This window comes from Podarcis cretensis, assembly GCF_951804945.1.
Source record: "Podarcis cretensis genome assembly, chromosome: 2".
In the NCBI taxonomy this organism is placed as follows: domain Eukaryota; kingdom Metazoa; phylum Chordata; class Lepidosauria; order Squamata; family Lacertidae; genus Podarcis; species Podarcis cretensis.
Genome location: NC_137171.1, coordinates 41,356,708 through 41,371,111, shown reverse-complemented (window position 1 = coordinate 41,371,111; position 14,404 = coordinate 41,356,708). Strand labels below are relative to the sequence as shown.

General features: G+C 45.0%; 1 protein-coding gene across 1 annotated transcript in view; it reads left to right on the top strand.

Moving 5' to 3' along the window:
• The first annotated feature begins 11,942 nt into the window (after positions 1–11,942).
• NTN1 (netrin 1) overlaps positions 11,943–14,404 on the top strand; it is a 129,349-nt gene continuing 126,887 nt past the window's right edge. Inside the window, exon 1 of the mRNA XM_079966057.1 lies at positions 11,943–12,431. The gene's annotated coding sequence lies outside the window, so the exon portion shown is untranslated. The remainder of the gene's footprint in view (positions 12,432–14,404) is intronic.

The following is a 14,404-nucleotide window of genomic DNA, read 5'->3' as shown; positions in this document are numbered from 1 at the left end:
TGGGCTGCATGCTTTGTTTTCCACAGATTTATCCTGCCCTTGCCTTCCCTACTTTCCACACTTTGTTTGATGACAGGGTAACTCTGCATAGCAGCTCCCTGTTTGAGACGCTCCCTTCACTCATCCATAGGTAACTGCAAATAATGGGCTTAAAGCAGAGTTGAGCCATAGTGTTCTTAGAAGACATTTATTTTCCCAAGAAAATTTCTTTTCTTTTCTTTGCAAACTTTGATGGTTGCGTTTTTTAAAAAAATCAGTAAACATAAAGTGTTGTCTTCCAAGACAAATACATGCACTGATGTTGAGTCTTGTATGCAGTCATCTACACAACATTAAAACAAACTTGTGAGTATAAGACGCCTGTGCATCACTTATTTGTAATATATGGGGAAGCAAATTTGGAGCTACGGAAATCAAAGGTAATGTTATTAACAGTCTCTGGTATTTCTACCACTCAAGTAGCAAAGCAGCCTCAAAGGTGCTGTCCAGAGTGCTAGAGATTCAGTACTTCTCCTGTCCAGAAAGCAGAAAGGCTGAGGTGGTCAGATGGCCCTTGGGAGAGAGAGAAATTAATGTTCTACAGCCAGGTCTATACAGGCCTGGATCGAGGTGGGGCAAGTGGGGGACACGTGCTTCAGCCAGCTGGCTGGAAGACCATCAAAGGAACATCCTTCCCTGGCAATGATGCAGGCAGCCACTCACCTCTTCTAATAAGTGGTACCAAGGGACGCGGGTGGCGCTGTGGGTTAAACCACAGAGCCTAGGACTTGCCGATCAGAAGGTCGGCAGTTCGAATCCCCTCGACGGGGTGAGCTCCCGTTGCTCGATCCCTGCTCCTGCCAACCTAGCAGTTCGAAAGCACGCCAAAGTGCAAGTAGATAAATAGGTACCGCTCTGGCGGGAAGGTAAACGGCGTTTCTGTACGCTGCTCTGGTTTGCCAGAAGCGGCTTAGTCATGCTGTATGCCAGCTCCCTTGGCCAATAAAGTGAGATGAGTGCCGCAACCCCAGAGTCAGGCACGACTGGACCTAATGGCCAGGGGTCCCTTTACCTTTACCTTTAAGGCATCACCAGGCATGTGACACAACTCTTTCCTCCACACTGTATTGTTTTCAGGGTATGAATTCTCTTTTATATTCCTGATCAGGCCCTGATCAGGATGCAGCATGGCTGGCTACAGCCCATTTACTTCTTCTAATAAGCAGAGCTTGTTGCTATGAATAAACTAAAGATTGTTAACAAAAGAAGTCAATGCCCAGTGCAATTTCAAGCTGCCACTGAAACCCTAATGACCCCAAGAGGTAGCCCTGGTTCTCTTTCCCTCAATCTCTTTATGACATGCTGAATGACTACATTTCTCAAACATTTGACTAATTAGTTCAAATCAACACCTGACATTGTGTGTGTGTGTGTCACTGTCAGTCATAGACACACACACACCAAGTGGTTCTTGACTTTTGCATTTAAATTTCACACGCTGATTTTACACCATGGGTAGGTAGAAGGTAGATTGGAATCTCTGGGCTATTTTTCAATAGATCACCAACAGTTACCAACTCTAATTTTCCCAATGAGACTTCCGAAACAAAGGAAACTTGGGGGAAACAAGGATTGAGTTTTTGTGTGAAATAACTGGGAGCCTCTTTCTGGTACTGAAAATAAACTCTTGGATTGAGAAACACTAAGAGGTGCTCTGTTCCTTAATGTTAAATGTGTGCCTGCCCCTCTTTCTAAGCCACTATATTACACTTAACATCAGCAGATAAACCACGGGGCTCTTGGAGAAAGAGAACAGATCCCACAAGCTTGAAATCTGTTCAGTCCTTTTTTACACCAATTTTTGGGGCATGTGGCAGCTGCCTGATCCAGGCCTTTAGATCCCTAGTAGCTGTAAGAAGTGGGACGTGGGTGGCGCTGTGGGTAAAACCTCAGTGCCTAGGACTTGCTGATCGTAAGGTCGGCGGTGCGAATCCCCACGGCGGGGTGAGCTCCCGTCGTTTGGTCCCAGCTCCTGCCCACCTAGCAGTTCGAAAGAACCGCTAAGTGCAAGTAGATAAATAGGTACCGCTTTATAGCTGGAAGGTAAACGGCATTTCCATGTGTGGCACTGGTGCTGGCTCACCAGTTGCAGCTTCGTCATGCTGGCCACGTGACCCGGAAGTGTCTTCGGACGGCTCTGGCTCCCAGCCTCTTGAGCGAGATGAGCGCGCAACCCTAGAGTCGGTCACGACTGGCCCGTACGGGCAGGGGTACCTTTACCTTTACCGTTAGCTGTAAGAAGGGAGAATTTAACCAAGTGCTGCTTTTTGACTTTTCCAGGGTGATGGAGTGAAACTAGAGGCAGTGACTTACAAAATAATAATATTTTTTTAAAAAACAATCTGTGTGGCTCTTAGTCTCCCTTCTCAATAATGAAATGCAGCTTTACACAATACACATACATAACACACTACCTTATTTTCATAACATAAAACATACCTACATTACTCTATATAATACCTACCTATACTATACATATCAACATACCTACACACCTACCCCCCACGGATACCCACCAAGTGACTTGACTTTCAGCCGTTCTTGTTATGCTACTTTATTTTTCCAACTAGCTTAAACACATGTCATTATTTCTTTAATCTCTTCCTCTATATTGACTTTACTCTCCTTTCCCTCTAATCATTTTCTGGATTCACTCAATATCTGTCAGAAATTCTACTTTTTCCACATAAATTTTGATGTATTCCTTAAAGATAGCCTACTCCTTATTCACTTTTTGTACCATATATCTTCTTATCCTCCCTCTTAGTTCGCCAATATGGAAGTATTCCATCATTTTAGATAGCCAGTATGTTTTAGTTGGGACACTGCTGCTTTTCCAATTTTTGGCAATCAATAACCTTGCCGCCATAGTTGCATACACAAATACTGGTCTGACCATTCTTTTTATTTCCTCTGACATGATACCTAGGAGAAAGGATTCTGGGTTTTTTTCAAATGAAAATATAAACATATTTTTCAATTTGTTATAGATATTTTCCCAGAATCCCACTATCTCTTCACACTCCCACCACATGTGTAGAAAGGTTCCCGCCCTATTGTTGCATCTCTAACAGACATCACTACAGTTTTTATACATTTTTGCCAGTTGGACTGGGGTCAGGTACCATTTGTATTGCATTTTCATTACATTCTCTCTTAAATTATAGCATGCTGTAAATTTGATATCTCTTTTCTAGAGCCATTCCCATTGGCTCATCATAATATTTTCCCCTGAATCCTGGGCCCACTTTACCATCACTGTCTTCATTTGCTCCTCCTTTACCTCCCATTCTAGGAGCAAATCATATAATTTGTAAAGATGTTTACGGTACTTTTAGATTGGATTAAGTACTCATCCAGTCTTGAAATTTCTTTCTCAAATCCTTTTTGTTTATCTTTTGCCAATCTCTGATTAATTTGAAAATATTGCAGCCAATCGTTCAAATATTTTTTAACTTCCTTATATTCTTTCAATTTAAGTTTGTTATTTTCCTCCTCCAGTAATACTTTTTATGTTGCCCAATTGTTATTCATATTCTTTCTCTTTATGGTCATGATTTCTAAGGGTGAGGTCCACCAAGGTGTTTTGGGTTCTAGGATCCCTTTATATTTCATCCATATTTTATACAGTGATTTCCTTATAATATGGTCCATAAAACTCTTGTGGACTCTCACCTTTTCATCTATTAGGTATGCATGCCATCCAAATCGAGTGCCTACTCCCTCCAGATCTAACACATCGGTATCCTTTAATTTAACCCACTCCCTTAACCAGGTCAGACCTGCTGCAGCATGATATAATTCCAGGTCAGATTGGGGCATGGACTCTGCTTTTCAGTTTATGGTCTACTTGACCTGCCTTTGTTTGGGATGCTCTGTGTTCTTGACCTAGCTATAAAGTTCACTATCTGGATCATAGTACTTCTTGAACCCAAGAAGGATTTGCAAGGCAAATGGGTAAATGGGAAGTATAAATGACTGGCAGTAGTGGACTTACCTGGCTGTAGGAGCAAAGAAAAGCAAAGGAAGAAAAAGTAACCATCCGCCCTCTTTCCTCTGCAAAGGAAAGTGTGAAGCAACTTGCAGTTTACTTTTAGGTTCCTCTCCTTTTCCTTTTGTAAGCAACTTTTCTGGCCCATCTATACTCAGGGTGGAAATCAGCAATACAGCCAGAAAACACATCAATACAATGCAACACAGCAATGTCTTTTTTAAAAAAAACCAGCAATAAACTAGAAACTAAACCAGTGCAGAACTCTGCTACTAATGGCACCATAAACGTTTCATTTCATTGCTCAAATTGTTGCACTCAAGGCATTCACTATACTGCTCAAATTGTTGCACTCAAGGCATTCACTATACTGCTCAAATTGTTGCACTCAAGGCATTCACTATACTGCTATGTTGCAATGTTCCACTAGATGTCAGTGTAACCTTAGGATAAGGGGAAGCAAATAGAGAGAGTTTCCCATTACCTAACAGATGTGGAATAAAGCTCTGTCACTGCTGTTTTGATCACACGAGGAAATAATGTTGCCTATGTACCCTGAAAGAGAAGTTGCTGAGACTTTATGTGATGTTGGGCCTCTTTTACTTGAATTAATATTGTGGATTTGGGGTCCAATGGCCCTCTTCCTGTTATATTGTGTTTCTTGTTTTCTGTAACCATGTGAATCAGGGATGTAAATCAAATAACCTGTGGCCCTCCAAATATTGATGGACTCTCATTATACCATCATCCCTATCCACATGTTCTAGGACAACAGGTCCATTAAATCTCATACACCAAATCTTGTTTATATTTGCACAGAAAATTATATTTGTACATAAAATCTTCACTGAGTTCCCTAGGAGCCAGACTTTCATAGGATACAGTACAAAACAATTCCTTTTTACTTAATGGTCTTTCATCACCACTGACCTCTTCAATGGATCACAACATACTGTTATTGCATTTACATTGCTTTTCAAGAAAACGTTTTACTAATTGAGGCCCCCTTCTTTGATGCTGCAAGTGGCCTAGATGTCTTTCCTCCATAGATCTGTGGGATATCCAACCTCATAGAACCAACATGCTTATGTCTAATTAATGCATGAAGTCTAATTAAAACCATGAACCAGGACTTTGAAGAGTTTGTAAGTAAACAAAATTTTGACTAACCAAATATGTGGTCTTTTCCTATGCTGGTGGCAGAGGGAAATTATGGAACTCACTTAAAAGGGCATATTTCAAAGATCTGACAGCCTAGATTTTCCACATGCTTCTTTGCTGCATATTTTGTGACTTTAAATATCTGCTGGTGCTCTCTCACCCAAGAGTACCTGCTCCAAACTTGGGTTTTGGCATCCAGATACACAGACACACAAACACAAACACAATCTTATTGTGGGAACATGCAATCACAAAAACAACTCCTGCAAGTCACAATGGACCATGGACCTAATTTTATGGATGGTGTCCTTGTAAGCCTGGTTGTGTGAAACAGAGTGGACTGAAGATAAGTATTCTTGAGACTTCTATATTCACTATGTATCAACCAATCTTTAAGATTGTTGGTTCTTTTAAAACCACCAAGTGTTTTTTGATGTCAAACGTGGCAGGTCTTGTACTACATGCCATTTGGAACATATGTGCATTTGTAAATCTTTTTGTGATCTGGCTGAATGGAAAAAAATACATGAATTTCTGTTGTTTGCTATTCTTCTTTGAGGAGACATGATAACACATCTACAGATGTTGGTCCTATTCAAGGCTGATTCTACAACCCTAGATGGGTAACCTTTATTATAAAAGTGTCATAGTAAAACTTGTGGTTCTTTCATGTTCTCCTGATTTTCAGACCATTCCAGAGCTCCCCTTCTTTCTGCTGACTTTAGAGCTTCCCACCACCACCCTTGCTCATTTCAGTCTCTAACCAGGCTGGAAATCAGATTGAAAGGGGTAGAGAAGCATTTTGCAGTCATGCTACTGGCACTGAGTGGAGCCATATGTCAGGGTAATGCTACAGATAAAATCTCATTGTTATCTGGAAAGGCCATCAAGGAAGTGGGTGCATAGGTTCCTGCGTGGAGCAAAGGTGATGTTCCCTAATCCTAGCTAGAATTCTGAGACCACAATCCTATACTTACCTGGGAGTAAAAAGGTAAAGGAAAAAGACTCCTGGACAGTTAAGTCCAGACAAAGGCGACTATGGGGTTGTGGTGCTCATCTCACTTTCAGGCCGAGGGTGCCGGCGTTTGTCCACAGACAGTTTTCAGGGTCATGTGGCCAGCATAACTATACCACTGTGACAAATGCCAGAGCGCATGGAAATGCCGTTTACCTTCCTACCACAGCGGTACCTATTTATCTACTTGCACTGGTGTGCTTTCAAACTGCTAGGTTGGCAGGAGCTGGGAAAGAGCAATGGAAGCTCACTCCGTCACGGGGATTTGAACCGCCAACCTTCCGATCAACAAGCCCAAGAGAGGCTCAGTGGTTGAGACCACATAAGCCCAACTGAACTCAATTCAACTATCTTCCAAATGGACACATAGAGGATTGTCGGCAGCTAGCTCTGCACAAGCTTTGGCAGCCTGCTCCTCACAAGTGGCAGCGGCCAGCTCCTCAACAAGTCAGAGCAATCTCCCCCCATTTTCTAAATTTGGAGTTCCCAAAAACAGGGGGCGTCCTACACATGGGGGCGTCCAATACACAGAAAAATACGGTAACTTCTTAAGAGAAATGCACAGGTCTCTATCTACTCTGTAGTTCCACAACCCCATTCCTATAACACTGATGCAGCTACTGCTATTTGATAACAATGCTTGCCATTGTTTTCTAACCACATGCCTCAAGGCTCTTTTTAATGTTGTTCTCATAGCAAGATTGGTGCGTGTGTATGTTTCCATTGCTGAGGGTTACCAGAGCAGGAAACAGGTCTCTCTCTCCATCTCAAGGCAATCTGGGACATTGACATAACTCTCTGCGGGTCACTTGCCTTGACTTGGATTGAACCAGGTACATTCAGAGAATCATAAAGGTGGAAGGGACCCCAAGGATCATCTACTCCAAACCCTGGCAACGCAGGAATCTCAAATGAAGCATCCATGCATCTATTCCTTGCATGGACATATACCTCAAGCAATTGATTCATACAGGAAGTGTTTGAGTTTAAAGCGATTGAACCCCTTCAAAATAACTTTGTCAAGCTCCTTGGAGTTTGAGTGGGCAAACAAGGCCTCTTTCAGGTGACTTTGTTGTTTTAAGGAAGATGGATCAGGTAGGAGGGTGGTCCCCCAAGAAGTGGGGGGGGGTGGGCAAGCTGCTGTGTTTGGGCAAGAGAGAGGTGAATAAGGGTTATCAAGCAGAGCCAGGAATGGAGCTGGCCCTTAGCAAAGGAAACAGCAGCATACTGCCAGGACAAATATGAAGCTTTTGTTCGTTCTGCTTGCCCGCATTGCATTGGGTTAATTTGCTATTACCCAAAGTACTTGACAGCAGTGATTAGCAAAGCCTGCAATAACAGTGAGAATTAAGAAAAGTGGTAAAAGAAGGAAGCTAAAAAGCAGCTCCTAGATAAGGTATCATTCATAGGAAATGGATGGCAGGATCAAGGGCTTGGGGAGTGTTTGGCAGCTAAAATATCCTGGCAAGTTGTCACCTACAGCTTTCACACATTTCATTCTTCAGAAAGTGCAGATACACCTCTTCAAGCTAAAGCCACAATTATTGCTGAGGCAAAGTTAAGCGTGCTTGATGGTTAATGTTGCAGTGGGTGGGTTGCAGACCATATAGATAGGTATTTGGTGTATCCTAGGTCAAGGTTAGAGCTTTGGCAAAAAAACCTCCACCCCCCATTTTTTTCATCCCCCCCCCCCATTTATTTTGTAGTTCCTGGTGCTTTGAATAGGGCTGCATTAACCATTATGCAGTCATTCCAGACAACCTGGGACCCGTTGCAATAGAATGGTTGTTTAAAATAGAAAGTACTTTCATGTGAATTAACAAGTTTATCCCACTCCCACTGCTGGCATCCTTTAAAGTTTCCCACAGCTCATCCCATCAGGCTGCCTTAGTGGGAGGGATGGGAAACAAGGCTTCTCGCATCAGCTTTGCGGAAAGACCAGCTGCATCAGGCACCTCCTACCCCTGAACTATTTCTACACCTGCTGCTCATGATAAGAAATGCTCTTTAACCATTAGTGTCTTAGTTTGCTTTCTGCGTCTCTTCCCTCCCTGTTCTTCCCCCTTGCTTCTCAATTTTTTTAGATTGCAAGCCTGCAGACAGGGCCTGTCTTATTTTAGTTGATTTTATGAAAACCATTCTGGGAGTCCTTTTGGCTCTTCGGAGTGGGGTACAAATGCTCTGTTTAAAACAAATAATATAGAGTGGCTGTTCCTACAGGACATCATAGAATTGCAGAGTTGGGAGGGACCATGAGGGTCATCTTCTGTAGCCCAACCCTCTGCAAGGCAGGAATCCTTTTGCCTAATGTGGGGCTTGAACCCATGAACCCTGAGATTAAGAGTCTTGTGCTCTACCGGCTAAGCTATTGCAGCATCAGTGGCCATTTTTTCTAATTGTGTGGGAAATTGAACTCTGCTTACAGAAGGGGCTGCTTACAACTTGGCAGCAATTTTTGGATGCAGAGATAAGCACATGTTTGACTGCCTGAGAGACTCCAGGAAGAACAAAGAGTGGCATAGGTATCAGGCAGGTCAGTGCCTGCAGAATATGATCCCCTTTGTAAACCAGAGCTGCATGTTGGGTTCAAGTTGAGAGTTCAGTAGCATTCTTTAGTGGAATAATGGAAAATAGCAAATAATGTTGCCTGACAAATTTCAAATACATAAACAAAAAAACTTGACATTGGTGTATCTTGACTTGATGAATTCAGGGTGGACCAAGTTCCGATGCTTTTAATAATGGCATAGAAAGGGGAATTTCAGCAAATGCAGCTTCTGCTACCACTATGACAGTATCCATAGAAGTTGCACTTTCCACAGTTGTTCTTTCCATGCAGTTGTTGTTTTTTAAATGAAGAAACTATCTCAGATAATCCCACCCATCCCCATCGTCAAATTGTCATGGTCAAAACCAGCCATTCAGGATCAAGCAACACACTGAGGCTGGCATCTTAAACATATAAGTAAATTCTATTGATTTGCAATAGATTTGCTAGGATGTCTGATTCCAGAAGGTTTAACACAGCAGCAACAAAAATGCTCCTCCTCTCACTCCCTAAAAATAAATAAATAAACTGCTTATGTTAAAAATTACACACAGGTGATATTTGAAACCTCACCTCCTAAAATTATCATATATTTTAAAAAACATACCCAGCATTATACTGGAGAGATGCAAAGAAGAGAGGTCATACCAACATATGTGATGGACATGTACTAAGATAATAAGAATTTGGAACTATCTGTTTCAGGAATTGAGCAAAATAATAGGCAAACCATTGGAGAAACTTAGCATTACTGAATACATGGCTACATAGATACATTCACTGTGGACTGGTGCAACTTTATTGTATAAACCAACACATCAAGCAATAACAGGAAGATTCGGGAAGCATATAGAAGGATTTGGACTGTCTGAGAACACTAGGACCGTTCTTTCAGAACCCAACGCTGTTCAATGCCCATCTCTGACAAATCCATCTGGAAGATTAAAAAAAAAAAATTATATTATGAAAAGCAATAAATATCCTGTGGAAATGCATCTGGTCATTTATATGTATGTTGTTATTGTTGTTTTGAAAACCCAAATAAAGAAATAATAAATAAGCCAAAGATAACAACAAGAATTAGACTGCTAAAATAACAAAAGCTTGGGAAGGGGAAAACCTGGAATGCATTTCTGTTAGAAAGAACTGTGAGTTCATTTCTGACACTGAAAACAAATCCCTGGGTCAAGAGTGTGCTCTGACAATGCAGGTGTTGGAAGAATGTGTTGGTGGCTGCGGGATGGAGCGAAAGTGGAGTTTGCTCCAGCTCTGCCATTTTCATTTCAGGAAACACTGGTGCAATATTTCAAATATGAGGGGACCTCCAAAACTTCTTGATATCACAAGCTATGCACCATTTGCATCCTTTATATTGGAACATTTATCATAGCCAATTAAGCCCAGTTATATAATTTACACCAACCTTTTGTGTTCTGTGACATCTCAGGATGTTTCAGAAATGAATTTTCATTTCATACCAAAGTTATAAAGATTAAAATCCTGGTTTCCCCCTATGAAAAGCCACCATGCTAATCAAATATTTGTATATGTTCCACCAGTGGTGTGAAACCTCCTGCCCTGGCTCCTATTGGATGAGCTGCCCTGATGTCAGCAGAGGGAGTGACATCAGGGCAGGAAGCAGCAGTGAGCTGAAGAAGCAGTAAGGCAAGGGAAGGAGTGGTGAAAGAGGAAGAGGGTGGAAAGAGAAACAGTCACAGTAGGAAGAGGGGAGGGGAGTGGTAGGAAACAGAAAGAACAAAGTTGAGAGAGAGAGAGAGGGAGAGAGGGAGAGTATGTGTGTGTTGAGTAAGATAGGAAGCTGAGTCAGACAAAATGAGGTGTAGTCAGTGGCAGAAGATGAGATGAAGGTGACCCTGGTGTCATGGGAGGCAAGTGAGCAGGAAGGAAAGTGGGGGAGAAAATGAACTCAGAAAAGAGAACACACATGTCCAGTTTCTGGAGGGGCAAGAAGGGCAAAACTTCAAGCATGTTGCATTATTTTATTTATTAAAGCATTCCATCCCTTTTTTCAGTCCAAAGACATCTGGAGGGCATCTCACCTCCGTAATATCAAAAACCCATTCAATATACATTAGTTTAACATCATTAGAGCCAGATCTTGGGCTACACGTCTCTGATGTTGACGTCTACATCCCAAAGCTCAAGCACAGTATCTCCTTCCCTCTTTTATCTTCAGGACATGGGTGCGTGGGGCCAGTCATTGTCATCCCCATTTTAGAGATGAAAAACTGAGGCTGAGGAATCACTCGAAGTAATGCAGTGGCTGCGTGGCCGAGCTGGCATACACTTCCTGGACTAACACATTCACTCCTGGATTTCATTTCCACCTGGACCGAGCCAAAAAGAAAAATGAAAAATCGCCTCTGGAAGAGTGTCTTTATTAGTCGCTGTCCTCTTCCTGCCGTGCTGATGGGACCGTCGAGGTTAGTCTTCTTCCCTGTTCACGAGGTGGTTTGCGCCTGATAATGTGATGAGGATCCTTTCCGCTGACGAGGCTGATAAACCAGCTTGGGGTCACGCTTAGAACGAAGGTAATCTGGGAGTCGAAACGGTGCCACTGCTCTACTTTTGCTTTTTTTCTGATGCAAAGCACCTGAAAACGCAGGTGCGTTGTTATCGATCCTTGGCACTGCGGCCTCACGCCCTGATCTTCGGGAGCATGTTTAGATCTCGGATGCATCTTTGGATTGCATCCTGCTAATCCCCTGCTGGTCTAGCCCCAGGTGGCTTTCTTTCACAAAAAGCAACTTCGGGCTTCCCTCTGGCCCTTGCGATTGTTTTCCAGGCTTTCTAGGCCACCGGGTTTTTTGGGGGTGGGGGTGGGGGATGAAGGAGAGAATCAGCACGACACCGGAAAGGCTTGCTTGATCTCGCCGCAGCCCCGACTACCTGCGCCTCCCCTCCCCCGCAATTCTCAAGGATCATTCCCAGACTCCCCCCACGATTTGAAAGAGGTGAGAAAATGACCTCGACTTGGAGGCCCCGGCTGAGAGTGGCTTGTTGCCAGACCACCCAGCGAGCCACGAGGACAGGCGAGGATTCGAACTCGGGATTCCCCAGGTTCTAGTGATTCGTCTATTGATCCAGCTTTCCGAGCCCCCCCCCTCTCTCTCCCCACCCACCCGCAATTTCTGCAAAAGGAAATCGTGGGGAGGTCTGAAGGCAGGCTCCTTTCCCAACTCCCTCGATTCCCTTCGCGTCCCGTGGGTCCACAGCGCGGATGAGCCCCAGAGTGTTCACCCCTCCCCTCTCTGCTCGACATCGGGAGTGGGGACATTTGGAGGGACCTCTGCAGCGGTTCTAGGAACGCAAAAGAAGAAGAAGTGGACCCCCTCCTGAACCGAATCCCCCTTTTGGGGGCGCGTCCGGATCCGCGAACCCCCTAAGCGCCCCCCCCCGAGAAATCCCCAGAGGAGGGAGGCCCTAGATCATCGCAAACGCGATAGGACGCCAGACACGAAGGACGTCGGGGCTATTCGGGTAGAGACCCCGGTGGGGGTGGGGGCGCGATCCGGAGAGGGATACCCCCTTCCCCAGCGTCTACGAAGATATTCGGCTGGATCGTGGTGGGCTGACTGGGAACGAAGGCGCGCCATCTCCCCTCTCCTCTCTCAGACTGAGGGCTGGAGGGGTGCCGAGTCCCTTTTTCTGTAAAGGTAAGTCCACTGCGGTGAATCGTCGGCAGCCAAAGAGCGCACGGGCGGCATGGGAATCCCGCTTACCCCGCTTACCTTAACCCCGGGGGCTGCTGATCGGGGGCAGGGCGGTTCTTTGGGGGAGAAGAGACGGCAAAAGGAGATCCAGCCCAGGAAGCAGGATGATCTGGAGGCCCACCACGCGGGGCTCCGTCGGGGCAAGTGACCGTGTCCGGGTTGAGGAAGCACCAGCTATTCCCTCTACCCCGCCTCGCTTCCCTCATTAAGACCTCGTTGGTCCCAATTGCGAGGTTCCTGTTTCCCTGTTTCCATCTCTTTTCCATCCTTCGGCGCACGTCTCACATTGGCTTCTTCAGCTGAAATGTGGAAGCTGCTTCGCTGGTCCTTAAAAATACTTAGCTCAAATAAGTTAAGCTTAAAAAACCCCACACACCAACCCAACAGGGTGGGGCAGGTGTTCTTCCTTCCCCTACCCCCGCTCTCTTCCCCAGCCGATTCGCACTGAAACGACCCCAAGAGACAATTTTAACCCGGGCCAAAGTGCCCTAGATTTCTCTTTTCTTCCCCTCACCCCCACCCTCCGCCAGTTCTTCTTCTTCCTCCTCCTCCTCCTCCCTGTCCCCAGTGCGTTGATTCAGGCCTTGGTAATTAATTTGGCATTTCAGAAAAGCCCCTGGTCTGGATAAAGCCGCCATTCATCCCCCCAGCCTAATCTGAGCACAATCTGGAAGAAAAGCTTTCAGAGAGACAGAAAACGCCTTTCGCTTCGCGTTCAAAAGAGCTGTCACTCCGTCGGAATAAATCGCTCCTGATTATTTCGAACCGGGGCTCCTGCCTCGCCTTTGCGCCACGAACTTTTCTCTCTCTCGTTCCTTAGCCAATAATTATTTCTTTTATAACCCCACCCCAAAAAAGCCACCACCCCATTTAAAAAATAACTTTGCACTAATAGTTTTTAGAATATATATTTAGGCTGCAGTGCGTTTTTTCTTTTACAGAAAAGGGAAAATGCCTTCTCTCCCTAACTCCTTTCTCTTTTTTTGCGCTGCCTCTGGACCAGAAAGAGAGGGCCAAAACAACAATCCTCGGCAGAGGGAGTTGAAAATAAGCGTGTTGTTTCAGAGATGAAAAGAAGGACATGTGCAAAGCGGGAGGGGGGGGGGGAGAGAGATCACGTCCGAAATCCGGAATTCAATTCAAAATGCGCTGTCTTTCAAAACAGTTCAGTTCAGACGCGCGCACCACTTGAAGGCTGTGATTCCGTTGCAATCAATATAAGGCAATGTAGTGCATATTGTGTTTAGCATAGTTTCCTTCGTGGTCTCCCCCCCCCCCCCAAATACATATTTATAGGGGTTAAGTATTCCGATTTTGTTCCATTGTTTTATCAAGTCTCCGAGGTCCAAAAGCGAGCCAAATTTTACTTTACTCTGAAAGGTGAAGGCGCTCGGAGGGGTGCGGGGAGTTAAGGACAGGGCCTCCTCTTCCCCATATTGCGGGGAAAGTACCCCCCCCCCCAGGCAAAATTAAGCTCATCCTTCCACCCCCTGGAAAGGATAGGTCAAAGGAGCTTCGTTTGGGCTGCGTGCTCCGCGCTTCCCCCTCTTTAATGGCGAGGCTGCGGCGCAAGAAATTACCCCGATTGCGCGAACACCGCCCCCCCCCAGGGAAGAGAGTGATGGGTTGGCAGCTTCCCCACCCCTGTCCAATCGCTGCGCGGAATGGAGGGTCTCTAACCCGAAGCAAAGGGGCCTAAGCAGAGAGCGCGCGTCGGACGGCAAGGCTGACCCGGTAACCCCTGGCCCTGCGGCAGCAGCCGACGAGGCGCTGGTTTCAGTCGCCCTTGATCAAAACTCAGGGAACCCGGGTCTGGACGAGGGGAAAATGGGCACGAGGGAGGACAGATAACAACACCTAGAGGAGAAGAGAGGAAAGCTTGGGGAACGCGGGTGAAATGCTTTTTTTATTATTTG